This window comes from Rhineura floridana, chromosome 11 (assembly GCF_030035675.1).
Source record: "Rhineura floridana isolate rRhiFlo1 chromosome 11, rRhiFlo1.hap2, whole genome shotgun sequence".
Classification (NCBI taxonomy): Eukaryota; Metazoa; Chordata; class Lepidosauria; order Squamata; family Rhineuridae; genus Rhineura; species Rhineura floridana.
Window position 1 is genome coordinate 4439946 of NC_084490.1, and position 18386 is coordinate 4458331.

Below are 18386 nucleotides of genomic sequence, written 5' to 3' on the forward strand. Positions count from 1 at the left end.
TTGTTGACAAATTTTTGTCAAAATTTGGACAGATTCAGTCTCAGTAGCTTGTAGCAACTCTATTGGTATGCTGTCTATTCCTGGTGATTTGTTTCTTCCAAGAATTTGAAGAGCAGCTTTCACCTCACATTCTAAAATTTCTGGTTCTTCATCATATGGTTCCTTCGTGAATGAATTTGTCATCCTGTCATCTCTTTTATAGAGTTCGTCAGTGTATTGCTTCCATCTTCCTTTTATTTCATCTCGGTCAGTCAGTGTGTTCCCCTGTTGATTATTCAACATCCCTACTCATGGTTTAAATTTCCTTTTCATTTCTCTAATCTTTTGGAGGAGGGCTCTTGTTCTTCCCATTTTGTTGTCCTTTTCTATTTCTATACAATAACTATTGTAATAGTTTTCTTTGTCCTAGTCGTTGTATAGTTGAATTTAGGGTTGTGGCCGTGTTTCTATCTCCTTTTGCTTTTGCTTTCCTTCTCTCTTTAACCGTTTTAAGAGTTTCTTCAGTCATCCATTGAGGTCTTTTTCTCTTTTTATCAAGAGGTATTGTCTTTTTGCATTCTTCCCTGATAATGTCCCTGACTTCAGTCCATAGTTCTTCTGGTTCTCTGTCAACTAAGTTTAAAGCCTCAAACCTGTTCCTTATTTGATCTTTATATTCTTCTGGGGTGTTATTTAAATTGTATTTTGGCATTATGAGTGCTTTGTTGTTCTTCTTTAGCTTTACTCTGATTTTCGATACAATCAGTTTATGATCTGTACCACAGTCTGCTCCTGGTCTTGTTTTTGCAGAAAGTATGGAACTTCTCCATCTTCTGTTTCCAATTATATAATCAATTTGATTCCTATACTGACCATCTGGAGATGTCCACGTCTATAGTCGTCTTTTTGGTTGCTCAAAAAATGTGTTGGCAAGAAATAAATCATTGGCTTCACAGAATTCAATGTCTTTCTCCTGCTTCATTTCTGTCACCTAAGCCCCATTTCCCCACAATTCCTAGTTCTTCTCTGTTCCCTACTTTTGCATTCCAGTCCCCCATGATTATCATCATATCTTGTTTTGGTGTGTGATCAATTTCTTCCTGTACTTCTGCGTAAAATCTCTCCAATTCTTCTTCTTCTGTGTTTGATGTTGGAGCATAGACTTGGATGATGGTTATGTTAATAGGTTTCCTGTTTAATCTCATTGAAATTCAGAGCACCCTAGCGAGGGAGCCGTGGAAGGCCCCAGCTGACAAAGCGTCAAGGCGAGTTAAGCAGCAGAGCGAGTTCAGCAGCAGGGTGAGGAGGCCAGGGCCCCCCACTCTGCCCGTCTGTTCCCTGACCTCAACTAAACCACAGTCCCCAACCAATTAACATAATAAACCTTAAACAAAACTATGCAGGCAAGAAGCCAGCAGGGGTGTGGGGGCTTTCCAATGTTTTGCACTGCCTGCAGCATGTACAACTATCTCTCTGTTGGACAGAAGTTGTGGGTGTGCTCTCGGTGCAATGAGCTCCTGGCTTTCCACGAACAACTTCATTTCCTTGAGGCCAAGGTGGCTGCCATGGAAAGACTGAGAGAGGCAGAGGTGTGTGCATGAGGCCTTCAGGGACACTATAGCTGTGTCCCACTGCAAGGATGATAGCTCTCCTGCTATCATGAAGAACGATGGTCTCAGGGAAGGAGAGTATCCAGCTGAGGAAGAGGGAAACAATCCCTTAGAAGGGACCCATTCCTTGGGGGATGAGCAGCTATCCTCAAAGCAAGAGACCATCTAGGGAGGCGATTGGACCCTTGGATGATAAAGGAGTCAAAGGTGTACTAAAGAATGATAAGGAGATTGCAGAGAAGCTGAATGAATTCTTTGCCTCTGTCTTCACAGTGGAAGATATAGGGCAGATCCCTGAACCTGAACTAACATTTGCAGGAAGGGATTCTGAGGAACTGAGACAAATAGTGGTAATGAGAGAGGAAGTTCTAGGCTTAATCAACAATATAAAAACTGACAAATCACCAGGCCCATCTAGTCCAGCATCCTGTTCTCACAGTGGCCAACCAGGTGCCTGGGGGAAGCCCACAAGCAGGACCCGAGTGCAAAAACACTCTTCCCTCTTGAGGCTTCCGGCAACTGGTTTTCAGAAGCATACTGCCTCTGACTAGGGTGGCAGAGCACAGCCATCACGGCTAGTAGCCACTGATAGCCCTGTCCTCCATGAATTTGTCTAATCTTCTTTTAAAGCCATCCAAGCTGGTGGCCATTACTGCATCTTGTGAGAGCAAATTCCATAGTTTAACTATGCACTGAGTAAAGAAGTACTTCCTTTTGTCTGTCCTGAATGTTCCAACGTTCAGCTTCTTTGAATGTCCACAAGTTCTAGTATTATGAGAGAGGGAGAAAAACTTTTCTCTATCCACTTTCTCAATGCCATGCATAATTTTATACACTTCTATCATGTCTCCTCTGACCCACCTTTTCTCTAAACTAAAAAGCCCCAAATGCTGCAACCTTTCCTCGTAAGGGAGTCGCTCCATCCCCTTGATCATTCTGGTTGCCCTCCTCTGAACCTTTTCCAACTCTATCATATCCTTCTTGAGATGAGGCGACCAGAACTGTACACAGTATTCCAAATGCGGCCACACCATAGATTTATACAATGGCATTATGATATCAGCTGTTTTATTTTCAATACCTTTCCTAATGATCCCTAGCATGGAATTTGCCTTTTTCACAGCTGTCGCACACTGGGTCGACATTTTCATTGTGCTGTCCACTACAACCCCGAGGTCTCTCTTGTGGTCGGTCACCACCAGTTCAGACCCCATGAGCGTATATGTGAAATTCAGATTTTTTTCTCCAATATGCATAATTTTACACTTGTTTATTATGAATTGCATTTGCCATTTTTCCACCCCTTCACTCAGTTTGGAGAGGTCTTTTTGGAGCTCTTCGCAATCCCTTTTTGTTTTAACAACCCTGAACAATTTACTATCATCAGCAAACTTGGCCACACTTCACTGCTCACTCCTAACTCTAGGTCATTAATGAACAAGTTGAAAAGTACAGGTCCCAATACCAATCCTTGAGGGACTCCACTTTCTACAGCCCTCCATCGGGAGAACTGTCCATTTATTCCTACTGTCTGCTTTCTGCTTCTTAACCAATTCCTTATCCACAAGAGGACCAGGCAACTACAAAATATTTATGCAGGAAATGAGAAATCAAGAAGAAACGGGGTTGCTTTAATAGTGAGAAGTGATGTAGCAAAAGCAATTAGGAGCTACAACGCAAGGTCTGAGCAACTGATATCAATGAGATTAAATGGGAAACCTGAGAAGGTTGCTGATGAAGGCCTAGGAACCTTTGGCCCTCAGGATGTTCCTCACCTACAACCCAAGTTGGCGAGGCTCATTTAACATTGACACAAAATCAAGCCTTCAGTATAATCAGCCCAGTTTTCCAGAACACTCTGCCAACAAAGATTCAGCAGATGCCTTCTGTTTTAACTTCTAAACACCTGCTGAAAACCTTTCCGTTCCTCCAGGCTCATGCAAGCAATTAAGAAGATGCCTTTTTTGCAACAGTTAACCTGTTTTTACTTTATTTGTAATGGTTTTTACTGTACAGATTTTTGTTCTTTAACTTGTAAACCACTTTGATGTTTTTAAATGAAATGGAAATGGACTGCCTTCAGGTCGATCCCGATTTATGGCTACCCTATGAATAGGGTGTTCATGGTAAGCAGTATTCAGAGGGGGTTTCCCATTGCCTCCCTCTGAGGTTAGTCTTCCCCAGCTGGCTAGGGCCTGCTCAGTTTGCCACAGCTGCACAAGCCGGACCCTTCCTTGTCCGCAACTGCCAGCTGGGGGGCAACTGGGCTCCTTGGGACTGTGCAGCTTGCCCACGGCTGCACAGGTGGCAGGGCACGTAACCCCTGAGCCACTCCCTGTGGGGGTGATCTTTAGCTGGCCCTTGACCCCCAGGAGACACGAGTGGGGATTTGAACTCACAGACTCTGGCCTCCCAGCCAGGCTCTCCTCCCCACTGTGTTATACCAGCTGTCTTTAAATTAAATAGTGATATACAACTATATTTATAAATAAATAATAAAAAACCTCCCATGAGCCCTAGCAAGCATGGTCAATGGCCAGGGATGACGAGAGTTGTAGTTCAGTAACATTTGGAGGGACAAATGGCTTGGTCTAAACGTGCTCGTTCCCTCTTGATAGCATACTAGCACTTCTGATTTTCTCTCTTTTGTCTGTGTCAGCCTGTGGGATGCCAAACTCTGGAGTGGGTCCAGGTCTCAAGGTCAAAAGATCCCCAAAAGGAGATGTCTAGATGGCATGTGAGAACTGCAGGTTTTTGTGTGCAAACTGCATGCTTGCATTGGAAGGCCATACGCATTTTCCAAGCAAAGTAAGGCCTTCTAAATACCCTGCTACCTCCATTGTTTTCTATGGGCAGATTTTACTTTTGCCCCCAAGGAATGGGTTGGGGGGAGGAGAGGAACAAAAGGGGGGACTAGTAAGAACTAGGGGCACACACTCACTGTTCTGCTGCTTCCAGTGCGTCTCCACCTCTCTCTCCTGAAAACGCCCCCCCCCCTGAAAAACTTACAACTCGCCATAAGTCCTGATCGACTTGAAGGCACATAACAACAACAGCTTTTTGCTGTAAAATCTGGCAGGATCAGCTTGAGTGTGATTTAAAAAAAAAAATTGCTTCAAAGAGATTTTGCAACTGATCAGCAGATTAACCTGTTTCCCTCCCAGGCGTGGCCAGTGGAAACGCTTTGCTCCAGGCAACAAGCGTGCTCACAGCCTAGGGACTGTTTTCCCCTGCATGCAGTTTCCTTGTTACTCTGAGGCATTCCCCAACCTGGCACTCTCGAGATGTTTTAAGACCAGTGGCTCCCAAACATTTCCCCCCACAGACTGCTGGAAAATTGTTGGGGGTGGACCACTGAATTTTATTTATTTATTTATTTATTTTATTTTATTTATATACCGCCCTAAGCCAAAAAGGCTCTCTGGGCGGCGTACATAAGAGATAAAACAAACACAATATATAAATACAATAAGTATAACAGAATCATAAATCAAAACAAACAAATAACAAAGAATCATTGTTATGCCTGTTGTAGCCACTGTAGCATGCTGTCTTAGATGCTGCAGGGTTTTCATGGTGTTTTCACTCTTCTGTCTTTTCTTATCTTGCATGTTATTGTGCTACAACTTGCATCCCATAGAATCTACGTTGCCATAAAACAGCATACAATATAAAGAATGAATGAAGCAACGAGGCTGCAATTGAAAATCGTTATGGGTATGTCATGTGGACGCGCCGCGGACCACTGCTGGTCCACAGACCACAGGCTGGAAACCTGTGCTTTAGACTCCAGCTCCAGCTGTGTGGCCTGGGGCTGATGGGAGCTGGAGTTCAAAACATCTGGCAGGTGTGAGGCTGGGGGAGGCCGCTGTCAAATTGTCCTTCGGATCGGCTTTCCTTTCCCCAAGATTGCAAGCGTTTCCTCTCTCATACATTCCTCTCTCTCTGATGGCTTTTTTTTTTAAAAAAAACAATTCCTTCTAGGACTGGAATCTGATCTCTCGCATTCTTCACCCCTCCCCCCCCCCCCCGGTGTCAGCACATCCTCACTTTCTGTTTGTGTGATCTCTCTGTCTTCCGGCCAACACATCAGCTGAACAAGCGCTCTCATCCGGAAAGCTGCGGAGGCCACTCTTGGCGCCCAATTTTCTTTCCTGCTCTAGAAATTGTTTTTGAAATTGCTATTAGTGCACTTCATGCACTGACTCTCGGGGACTTCCAGCTGTTTTGGTTAACTCGGCTAACGGGATCTTCTGCAGGAGACGAAGCCCTGTGCTCCTTGCACGGAGAGAGGCTGGGTAGGGGATTTCCGCTCTTACAGAGAGACTGAGAGACTGAGAGAGACTCGGAAGAAGGGAGGAGCCAAGAACTCGCCCTCTCAAGCACTTCTGCAGAACTTCTTTCGATCGGCCCTCCAGGGAGATCGCCTCCAGAACTCAGCCTCGCCGTCTGAACCCTCCCTCTTTGCTCCCCACGGGCTGACTAGGAGACCTATCGACGCTGCCTTCAAGAGGTCCAGTGCCAAGAGGGGGAATAACAGCACCACCACTTGAACATCAGCCTTGCTGCAGAGATCCCATCCGGATATGGCGCCATCGCACAGAGCCAGCACCCCCACCCAGTGGCGAGAGGCACGGGTGGCTGAGTTAACGGGGGCCAACGATTTTAAGGAGTTTGAGGAGGCCACCCAGCAACTCACAAAGAATCTCTCCAAAATCGGCAGATCATCGTGGAGGGCCAGGCATGCTACTCAAGTGCCCCGACCCAATGCCTGCAGAGGGCCAGGCAGAAGGCGAAAGGCCGTGCAGCACCCGGAACACAAGGACGCGAGGCGCATCCAGTACTTGTACAACACCAACAGGGAGAAAGCTCTGAGACAAATCCTTGAGCCCTCTCCAGTTTGCAAGATCCCTGGAAAGGTTCAGGAGTACTTCTCAAGACTGCTTGGTACAGAGGGCCCGGATGCTCGCTCACGTCCTCAAGGCTTGCCTCACCTTACCAAGATACATTCGCACGCTGCCCTTCAGAGAGACTTCACCCCGCAAGAGGTCAATAAGATCCTCCAAAGAGTCAAAAACAAGAAAGGGGACAAAGACGCCATCCACCCCCGCTTGCTGAAGAAACAGGACCCAGAATGCCACTTGCTCACAGCCCTTTTCAACGGGTGCAAGAGGTTCGGCCACATCCCCTCTGCCTGGAAGAAAGTGCCAACCATCCTGGCTTTCAAGAGCGGTGAAGCTGACAAGGAGAACCCAAAGTCCTGGAGGCCTATCTCCCTCTGCTGTACCCTGTACAAGATGTACGCCAGGTGCATCGCTGCTCGCATCACCAATTGGGCGACAGAGGGAGGTGCCATCAGCCCACAGCAGAACAACTATCAGAACATTTCCATCCTGCGAGCCGTGCTTGATGCTGCCCAGAACTTAGGGCAAGAAGAGTGTGCAGTGGCCAAGCTTGACTTCGCCAATGCCTTCCTCTCAGTCCCACATGACCACATCTTCAAGGTGCTCTCAGACATGGGCATGCCTGAAGAATTCCACCGCCTGCTTTGTGATCTGTACACCGGGTGCACCATGACTCTGCTCACGGTGGATAGGGAACAACCAGAGATCCCCATCCGGAGAGGACTGAAGGAGGGGTGCCCGTTGAGCTCCATCATTTTCAAGTTGGTCATGGAGCCGCTCATCAGATGCATTGCCAACAGCTCCCGTGGCATTAACCTGGATGGCAAGGAGATCAGCATTCTGGCTTATGTGGATGACCTGATGCTGCTTGCCCAGAGTGGGGAAGAGCTCCAAGCCATGCTGGATGTTGCCTCCAGCACCACCAAATGGATGGGCATGAGGTTCAATCCCGATAAGTGCAAATCGCTCCATGTCAGAAAATGCGTGGTCCTGACATCAAAGTTCACCATCCAGGGAAAGGTCATGGATTCCTTTAAAAAGGGGGAAACTTTCCTGTACCTGGGAATGCCTATGTGCTTCCCTCCCCAGCAGACCTCCGAGGCCTTGTTCAGAGAAAAGTTGAGAGAAGCTGACAAGATCAATGATTCACTGCTGAAACCCGAGCAGAAGATAGATGCTCTCAAAAGGTCCCTACTACCCAAAATCGTCTCCCTCCTGAAAGGGCTGCCTGTCTCGAGGAAGTCCCTTGAGGAAACTGACACCAAGCTCACAGCAATGATGGACTGGTGGCTGAATCTCCTTCGTATCCCCAAGACGCATGGAGACTATGGCATACTAAAGATGGGGCACCTGGCTGATGTTGCAGCAGTCACCCATGCGTTCCATCTGCTGACCAGCCCAAATGACACGGTGAGATCTGTAGCCATGTTTCACCTCCACAACACTGTCCAGAAAGAACTGGAGCTGGATGCATACCTAAATGGGTGCCCAGGAGCCAATACTGGGCATGGTGGTGGTGTCACTCCCTGGAGCCAGGCTGCAAACGCCACTCGTCGCCTCAACAAGTTCATTGGACCTAAAATGGATCTGCAATGGGTGATCTACAATGATGAAGATAGGTTTGTCATAAAAGTGTGGCTGTTCCAAGCTGAGGCAAGGGGAAATCTCGAAGGCGCTCTTAAGCATGCCATCTGCAAGAAGTATGCAAGTGACCTGCAAGAGGACCCCAGACTCTAACCTTGGACACTGATGATGAACTCTCTTTGCCTTACTGATGCTCAAGACTGGAGAATAATTGGCATGAACTGTGTTTTCACACTTTGTGCTCTTTACCTGCAATGTCTGTGCTTTGCCAGGTATGTAACTGGGTGGTGGGTGAGCAGACAGTTACAGTCCAGTTAGCTGTCTCATGTTTCCAGGGATAAATTGGTGGAAAGAGTTATTAAAATAATTGAGCGTATAGAAGAACAAGCCTTGCAGAGGAAGAATCAGCATGGCTTCCATAAAGGGAAATCTTGCCTCACCAAACTTCTGGAATTCTTTGAGAGTCAGTGAGCATGTGGATAAGGGTGGTCTGGTGGATATTGTATACTCTTATGGGTCAGTAACTGCTTAAAGCAGGGGTAGCTAATGTGGTGCCCTCCAGTTGTTGCTGGACTCCAACTCTCATGCCAAGATCAGGCATGATGGGAGTTGAAGTCTAACAACCTCTGGAGGGCACCACGTTGGCTACTCCTGAGTTAAAGAATAAAGGGTGGGAGCCAACAGATAGTTCTGTCAAGGGAGGGATGAAAGGATTGGGGTTCCCCAAGGATCTGTGCTGGAATTACTCCTATTTATCTCCATAAATTATCTCGAGTCAAGGGTGAGCAATGAGGTGGCCAGGCTTGTGGATGTTACCAAACTATCCAGAACGGTGAAAAACCTCAAAGGGGCTGGGATGAGCTCTGTCCAAACTAGGCCATCAATGGGCATCAGCAAAGTGGGGCAAGCACAACTAACTAACTGCCCAGATAAATGGATGAGGTCAGTGAAAAATCAGGAAAAAGATCTTGGGGCTGTGCTCAGTGAAAGCATGGAAGCGGTTATTACTAGGATATAGCTGCCAATAAGGTAGCCATTACTGTATTGCAGGGATGGGGAGCCTTTGTCAACCTGGGGGGGCGCATTCCCTCTCCCAGGCCTGAGATTTCCCATCCCTTCTGTAATGACTTTATGTAAATCTATGGGGTGGCTACATTTGGAATATGGGGTACCCTCTTCTTTATTTTGTTCTCAAAAAGACGAGTTGGGAACAGTGACTTTTTCAGCCTGAGGGCCGCGTTCCTTTCTGGGTGACCTGGCAGGGGCCACTTGCCAGCAAATGCAAAAGTGGTCAGAGCAATAAAGGTGAGGTCGTGTACGCACCATACATTTAAAGCCCATGGCTTTTCCCAATCCTGGGAAGCATAGTTCGCCCGTCACTGAACTACAGTTCCCAGCACTCTTAACAAACTACAGTTCCCAGGATCCTTTGAGGGAAATTGTGTGCTTTAAATGTATGGTGTATACGTTCCCTTTGTACGGTAGGCTCCCTATTCATCAGCTCCCACTAGTAGTACATGCCCTGGTCACCTCTCGATTAGACTACTGCAATGCGCTCTACGTGGGGTTACCCTTGAAAACGGTCCGGAAACTACAATTGGTGCAGAATGCGGCGGCTCGGTTGCTTACAAACAGCTGCTGCCGCGATCACATCACGCCAGTGTTATTTCAACTACACTGGCTTCCAGTTGTTTTCCAGGCCCAATTCAAGGTATTGGTGTTAATCTTTAAATCCCTATACGGTCTCGGCCCAGTTTACCTGAAGGAGCACCTCCAGTACCACAAACTAAGCCGCCCAACTAGATCAGCCACACAGCGCCTTCTCTCAGTCCCACCAACGAAAACAGCTAGGTTGGTGGGGACTAGAGAGAGGGCATTTTCAGTGGCGGCCCCCACTCTCTGGAACTCCCTCCTGTCTGATCTTCGCCATGCCCCTTCCCTGGATACATTTCGCAGAGCCTTAAAAACTTGGCTCTTTGGACAGGCCTTTGGGATCTCCGGGGTGGGCTAATTTTTCTGTGATTGTTTACTGTTTTTTGTGAAAATTGTTTATTGATTGTTTGCCCTACATAATTTTATGCCTGCATTATTGTTGACTGCATTGTATTTTATTTTGTAATTATAGTGTATTTTATTGAATTTTAATATGTACGTCGCCTAGAGTGGCTTCGGCCAGATAGGCGACACAAAAATTAAATTTATTATTATTATTATTATTATTATTATTAGGCTAATTTCTGCAGACGCTTGCACATTCCCTCTCTGTCCTCCACCCAGGTGAGCAAGAATCATGGTCAGAGTTCAGGGGCGCATTCCAGCCAGAGAAAAACAAGGAAGTGCAAAGTCCAGGCTGGGGAGGGGTGTGTGGCCTGGAGAGGGTCCCAAGGGCCAGATGGAGAGGTTTGGAGGGCCACATTTGGCCCTGGCCCTGAGGTTCCTCGCCCTTGTGATAGAGGCTCATGAAATGATGCATCATGTGAGGAAGTGGATAGAGAGAGTTTTCCTTTGCTATCCTGTAACAGACAGGACAGAGAAAAGAAAAGTCTCCTTTCACACACTGAGTGATTTCCTTTACGTCAGTGTTGGGTTTGTAATTTTAGAACTGTCCCCCCCCCCCAGCAAGTTTTGCCAGGCTCTGAGCCGGATATCTCCAGCAGAAAATTCAGCACCTCTTCATTTTGCTAGGCTTTTTCGGTTTGTCCATTTTTAGCTCTTGCTCCTAGCCCTAAGCCAGCCTGCTGCTTGTTCCCGTTGGGTAAAACTTCCTGCAATTTTATTGATCTTGTTCCTATGAATTTTAACTCTTGCTGCAGGCTGATCCCAATAATCCTTTTGGATTAAAGAGTGGGGTGTAACTGCCAAAAAATAAATCCACTGTGGAATTCATTGCCACAAGATGCAATGAAGGTGACTAGCATCAATAAACCCCTGCTTCTATCTCATAGAAGAGCCTGAGTATTTTACAGTCAGCAGTATACACTCTAGCATTCAACCTGCCGTCACTTTCACCTGGATACGTATTTTACTGCTGTTTGCTTTAATAAACTGTAATCTGAAACATTTTCTAATAAAAATTTGCTGGGGGAAAACCCCCAAAACCCTCTTTGAGCCAGCTTAATTTGCCCCTGATCCAGAAAGGGGTTTAAAGTTGTAGTTTGCCTCTGTCTACAATGTACTGAAACAAATTTATCCTGAAGCCAAGGGCATTATGCATTCCTTTGTGAATGAGGTCTTTGAGTCTGGCTCCATATGGCGCCTCTGCACTCTTACTTGGGAGTAAGGCCCATTGAAGTCATTGGTACTTGAGTTCTGAGTAGACACACATACAGGGTGGCATGGCAAGCTACACCTTCTGATTTCTCCCTCTTCTACACACCTGTTAAAGGTGCAGAAGCTCCACTTTTTTTTCCTACCCAGCACTGTACTTGTGTGGTACAAGAGTCAACCATTTCTTGTCTAGAGATCCAACCGGGAAATGCTCCTGGTGCAGCCTAGATATTTTGGACAAGCATCCTGCATCTGAGGGCACCAAATATGTTATTGTGTTGAAAACCAAAAGGAAAAAGTGGATTGGGAAGAGAGGAGGAAATAAGCAAACAACTGGAATCCGAAGGCTTTTAAAGAACCACTTCCTCAGTAAAACAACCAAACTGTTGTCCAAAGTGGCACACTCTCTGAACTGTTAAGCTGTTTCTACTGAGAGATGACCCTGGCCTCCTACGGTAATTAATATAACAGAGCAATCCTGTCTGTAGTCTGCACAGTAGTGATCTGTGTTCACTCATACGTATCTGGGAGGCAGTCCCATTTCACTCACCTTTCACAAACCTTTTACACCTTTCACTTTTACAAACCTTATTATTCATCTGCCGGATAGATGTGCTGAGTTTTAAGTGGGGATAAACAGTGTGAGCTGTTGACAAACAAGGACATTGGACAAGGTATGTAAGACTTAAGAAAAATGTTTTGGTGGTGGGATCTGATGTTTTGACAGGTTTAGCTATTTCTGCCCACGTTAGTTGGGACTTTCAAGTACCAGTGTCACCATGCCTTCTAATACCTTGTGTTGTCAAGTAACTAAAAACATGTACCTGAGTTTCTTATTTCCTCCTCCCTCCCAATCTGTTTTCCTTTTGTGTTGTGTCTTTTTAGATTGTAAGCCTGAGGCCAGGGAACTGTCTTTTTTTTTTTTTTTAGTGATTTGTAAGATGTTTAGTGAGCTTTATTTTTTTTTGGCTGAAGAGTGGGAGGGAAAGTACCTTTAACTAAATAAGTACATGTCAGTTCGAAAGTCAATTGAATGGTGGTGGGTTTTGCATACTCAGAGGACTCCCCAGATATACAGAAATACATGAGTATGGTTTGAAGGTGCATGAGGCCACTACCTTGCAAAAGCTAAGCAGGTCTGGGTCTGGCCAGCCCCTGGATGGATGACCACCTGAGAGTCATAAGCAGAGCTTGGAAAAGTTACATTTTTAAAACTACAACTCCCATCAGCACCAGCCAGCATGGCCACTGGATTGGGCTGATGGGAGTTGTAGTTCAAAACAGTAACTTTTCCAAGCTCTGGACATAAGGACATAAAAAGAGCCCAGCTGATGGATCAAGTAGCCCAGCATCCTGTTATCCAAGTGGGCAACCAGAGGCCCGAAAGGGAAGCCTGCAAGCAGGACCTGAAGGCAACAGAACTCTCCCCTTCTGCGGTTTCCTCCGCCTGTGGAGGCAAAGCATAGCCATCATGGCTAGTAGTCCGTGATAGCCTTATTCTCCATGTATGTGTCTAATCCTCTTTTAAAGCCCTCCCAGTTGGTAGCCTTCTCTGCTTCCAGTGGGAGTGAGTTCCATAGCTTAACTGAGTGCGCATATCTTGGGTTCCATGTTGGAAGAGAGGCGAGAGGTAAGTGTAAGGAAATAAATAATTGAAATCAACCAATCAATCAAAACCGGGGTGGCAGGGGGGGTATGCACACTCTAAAGGAGCCTTCCTTCACCAACCTAGTGTTCTCCAGACATTTTGGACTACAGCTCCCATCAGCCCCAATTTGGTTCAGGAATTGCATCCAGCCATGAACATTAACCTTTAAAAAAGATGTTTTCAGGAGGCTGGCCTGGCACAGGAATAAAAAACCCCACCTCCTTTCCCTTCCTCTGTCCCCACTCCCGAAAAATTCCTGCTGCCTTCCAGCCTGGAGTCCCAAAGGGCAGTGCACTACCAAGCTCTTACTTTTTCCAGGCTTGTTGAAGTCCTGAACTGGAGCGTTCTTGCTAGGGGCAAGGAATGCTCTGCAACTTTTAGCTATAAGCCCCCACTGGTTAAGTTAAACTTCAGGGTAGGTCCTGGCATGCTGGATAACTTGGAAACTGTGGTGAATGTGTAACAAGTGGAAGGAGGGATAGCCTTGGATAACAGTATTGTTCAGCTAAGTAACAAGGACAGTTCTATGCAGTCTGAAGCTAGTTAGAGGAAAGGCTTAATTTTCTCCAGAATTCCTAGGTGACGTTTCAAGCACCTATTCCCCAAGTCCCATGGTGCAATGGTTAGCGCTCTGGAACCGGTGGCTTTTAGCTGGTGTGGACTAAGTTAAAAAAACAAAAACTGTTGTTGACCAAGCCTAATATTTGAGCTAAGGCAGAGGTTCCTAAAATGTGGTCTGTGGACCACCAGTAGCCCAGGAGCTTCATTCAGGCGGTCCGTCCACATTAAATATTGATTTTTAATTGCTTCATTAATTTCCTATTCCAATTCAAATTTATTAATGAGGCAACCGAATACAGGTTATATCCAACTTAAAGGCACAAATAAACCTTAATTATGGGGACTGCCTTCAAGTCAATTCTAACTTATGGGCGACCCTTTGAATAGGGTTTTCATGGTAAGCGGTATTCAGAGGGGGTTTACTGTTGCCTCCCTCATGAGTGAGCTTCATGGCTGTGTGGGGATTCGAACCCTGGTCTCCCAGGTCATAGTCCAACACCTTAACCACTACACCACACTGGATCTCCAAACCTTAATTACACATAAGCATAAAAAAACCTATCAAATGCAACAAATAAAAAAAAGACCCCCCCCCAACCTTATACTTCGAGGCTGGCCATGTACACTTGTCTAAGTTGAGCAGCCTTCACTGTGAATTTAGCTGTATGAAACATATGAATTCTACGGAATGCAAATTATAATACGATAAAATACATTATCAGAAATAAAAGCCACAATCAAAATACAATTAAAAATCATACAGCATCCAGTACAGGGCATTACAGTTGCTACAACAGACAGAAAAATCCTTAAGTAGTCCGCTGAGACCCTCAGCAATTTTCAAGTGGTCCATGGTGGGAAAAGGTTTGGGAACCCCTGAACTAAGGCATATATTCCTGCTCTTTGAACCAGGCTTGTGCAACAGACTTGCATGTTGATTATGGACCGCCCTGTTTGCACCCCACCTACCTCCTTTCCAGGAGTTCCAGATATTCATGGCTTGTGACCCTGTGATTGAAGGAAGGAAATGGGGGGGATTGAAGGGGTGGATGAGCGAGTGAGAGAGCACTATGGGGTGCAGAAATAGAAGGAAAGACAGCTCTATGGATTGGAGGGAAGTGGGGGGATCGCAGTTCAGAGTAACCTTTCTGGGGTGCAAAGAGAAGAGAGAAACAGCCCTGTGGGGTGCACAGAGATCTGTTGGGCGAGAAATGGGTTGAATGTGAGCTTGAGTTACAGACTCATCGATCACTATTGGATCCTAATATATTCCCCCAAGTCTTCCCCCCTCTTCCACATTCCCCAATTATTCAGGTTAAGAATCAGCCAGAAATTTAGAAGACACTCAGAATCAGTTTACTGAGCTTATTTATTTATTTAAACAATTTATATTCCACCTAATGCAAAGATGTATCACTGAACATTAAAGTCAGAATCATTCAGACCATGGTATACCCGATCTCTATGTACGGATGTGAAAGTTGGACAGTAAAAAAGTGGATAATAGAAAAATCAGCTCATTTGAAATGTGGTTTTGGAAAAGAGCTTTACACATACCATGGACTGTGAAAAAGACAATAACACAAATAAAACAAATAAAAGACAAATTAAAGCAGAACTATCACTGCAAGCTCAAATGATGAAACAGGTTATCATACTTTGGACACATCATGAGAAGACATGATTATGGAATTATGGAATGCCCTCCCAGATGAGATACGCCTTTGTTATCTTTTCGGCGCCAGGTAAAAACCTACTTCTTCGACCAGGCATTTTAAACTTTTAAACTTAAATTTTATTTTATTTTAAACTTAACTGTAATTGTATTTTTATTTTATTCATATTTTAATTTTGTTTTTAAATAAGTTTTATATTGTATGTTTTAATCCACACTTGTTCATTTTTTAAATGTGGTTTTATTTTGCTGTACACCGCCCTGAGAGCTCGTTGCTATAGGGCGGTTTAAAAGCGTAATTAAATAAATAAATAAATAAATGATTCACTAGAAAAGATAATAATGCTGGGAAAAACAGAAGGGGGTAGAAAAAGAGGAAGGCCAAACAAGAGATGGATTGATTCCATAAGGGAAGCCACAGACCTGAATTTACAAGATCTGAACAGGGTGGTTCATGACAGATGCTGTTGGAGGTCACTGATTCATAGGGTCGCCATAAGCCGTAATCGATTTGAAGGCACATAACAACAAAATATTCTGTCTTAAAGTCAAAAGATCTCTGGGTGGAGAACAAGGTTAAAATACAGAAAGCAAAATGGAAAAGTGAAAGAAAGAAAAGCAATCTAATACTCTCATCGAAACAAAACTATGCTGCAAAAATCAAATAAATTAACAACCCATAGGTTGTGAGCAGTTTGCTCAGGTACTCTGAGTGAGCCCCTTTGAACTCAGTGGAGCCTACTTCTGCATAGACATCTATAGAATTGCATTGATCACTCAAATCTGAGCAACAGCAAGGGAGATATATCATTGAAAATGGTGATCAGACAAGAAAGTGAACCAATGTTAGCTTAAGAAGCTTTAACTATGACTACAGGGCTCACATCCCAGTTCCTAAAAATTATGAAGATGATGTTAATATAAAATGTTTGGATTGTCACGAGCCAGTTACAGATCCTTGTGTTACTATCTGTGTTATGAGATCAGCTTTATTATTTGTCACTGGCATAGCCTGTGCGTGGATTGGCAGCTGAAGTTCCGGTAACAGTGATGTGTAGGAGCAGGTGCAACAGGTACTTTGAAATGCTGCCGACGTGACACACATGGTCAGCACACCTATGGGATGCCCCTCCTTTCCAGCTTAATCCTTTTTGCTTCCCTCCCTCGCTCCTTCGCGGAACTGATTGCTTTCTACCAACTTCGGTTGGTGGGATAACCTGGCTTCAGTTGTCCATGCTCTGGTAACCTCCAAACTAGATTACTGCACTGCGCTCTACGTGGGGCTACCTTTGAAGACGGTTTGGAAACTGCAGCTTGTGCAAAATGCAGCGGCCAGATTGGTAACAGGGACCAGACGGTCTGAACATATAAAACCGATTCTGGCCTGCTTGCATTGGCCGCCTGTATGTTTCTGAGCTCAATTCAAGGTGCTGGTTTTAACCTATAAAACCTTACATGGCTTGGGACCACAATACCTGATGGAACGCCCCTCCTGATACGAACCCACCCGTACACTACGTTCAACATCAAAGGCCCTCCTCCGGGTGCCTACTCGGAGGGAAGCTGGGAGTCTGGCACCAAGGGAGAGGGCCCTCTCAGTGGTGGCCCCCAAATTATGGAATGATCTCCCTGACGAGGTGTGCCTGGCGCCCACACTGTTATCTTTTCGGCGCCAGGTCAAGACTTTCCTCTTCTCCCAGGCATTTTAGCATGTGTTTTATATTGTTTTAAATTGTTTTAAAAAGATGTGTTTTTAAATTTGTATATTTGTTTTTAATGTTTTTAGTTATTGTAAACCGCCCAGAGAGCTTTGGCTATGGGGCGGGATATATATACAAATAAATAAATAAACTCAGAAGTGACCAGCAGATATGGCTGTAGTCACTACTAATGTTTAACTTTAACCTGTTGTTAGCCCAGGAAGGAACCAGACCTGTAACCAAGACTATAATCTCTTAACCCAGGTGTGGAATAATGCCCAGCCATTTTGCAGTATTCATAGCATATATATGCCTTTTGCCTATATTTTGAGTGAAAATGCTTTGCTTATTAGAAATGCTTCTAAAGGAGCACAAGGCTTAGCTGGAGGACATATCTTGGCTATTATTTTATTATGCTTAAGTTGCATAGACTGAAGGTCAAGGATAGAGGAACTGGGAGTAAGAACCGGGAAGCTGACCACGAGAAACCAGATGTCTGTAAAAGGCTAAGATAGGAAAGTACCCAAAATAACCGATTAGCAATATCCTTTGATGCTGTAATGCTTTAATGATTATGTTTATGACACAACAGCTTGATTATGTATGAGATGCGTAGTAGCCTATAAATGTAATGGCTGTCAGCTCAAGCGGGAGAGCTCACTTGATTGTGTTCTCCCTTTGCAAAGGTTTCAATAAAGGCAAGTTTTTGCTAGCTTGGTCTCGTCTCTAATTCCTGATCTGCAACGCAGGGAATTGGAGTCTGAAGTGCCAGGCCTAAAAAGCATAAGGCCTGGCCCTTTTGTAACACAGGCGTACCCATCCTCACTTTGATGAGACAGGAAAATGGGATTGTTGGTCTTTGCTTTCATTTTAATCATTCACCCATGTTGGGCATAAAAACAGTTGCTTTTTGCCTTAGCAACTAAGAATCTGGGGAACCCCTAAAGCAACCCCACTCTTTCCGCACAACCACACTTCCTTCTTGCAGACCCCCCCATCCCACTGGTGTAGTGTTTAAGGTGTTGGACTACGACCTGGGAGATCAGGGTTCGGATCCCCACACAGCCATGAAGCTCATGGTGACCTTGGGCCAGTCACTGCCTCTCAGCCTCATGAAACCCCTATTCATAGGGCCACCATAAGTAGGAATCGACTTGAAGGCAGTACAGTACACTTCCGCTCTTTTGCAGAAACACAACTTATCCTTCAATCCATTCTCTAGCCATGCCCCCAAATTTCCCAATTTCCCTTCTGTTTCTTTGTCCTAACACTTTCCAAAAGCCTTACAAAAGCAACATCCATTCCTCCTCCTTCCCCTGACAACTTCTCCTTTTCTTCCTAAAGCAAGCCTTCCATAATTCCTCGCCCTACTGAGGCCTCCCCCGCTACTCCTAGCTTCAGCCAACATTTCCAGACAACCCCATACTTCCCTTGGCCAAGTCTGCTGCATCCTCACTT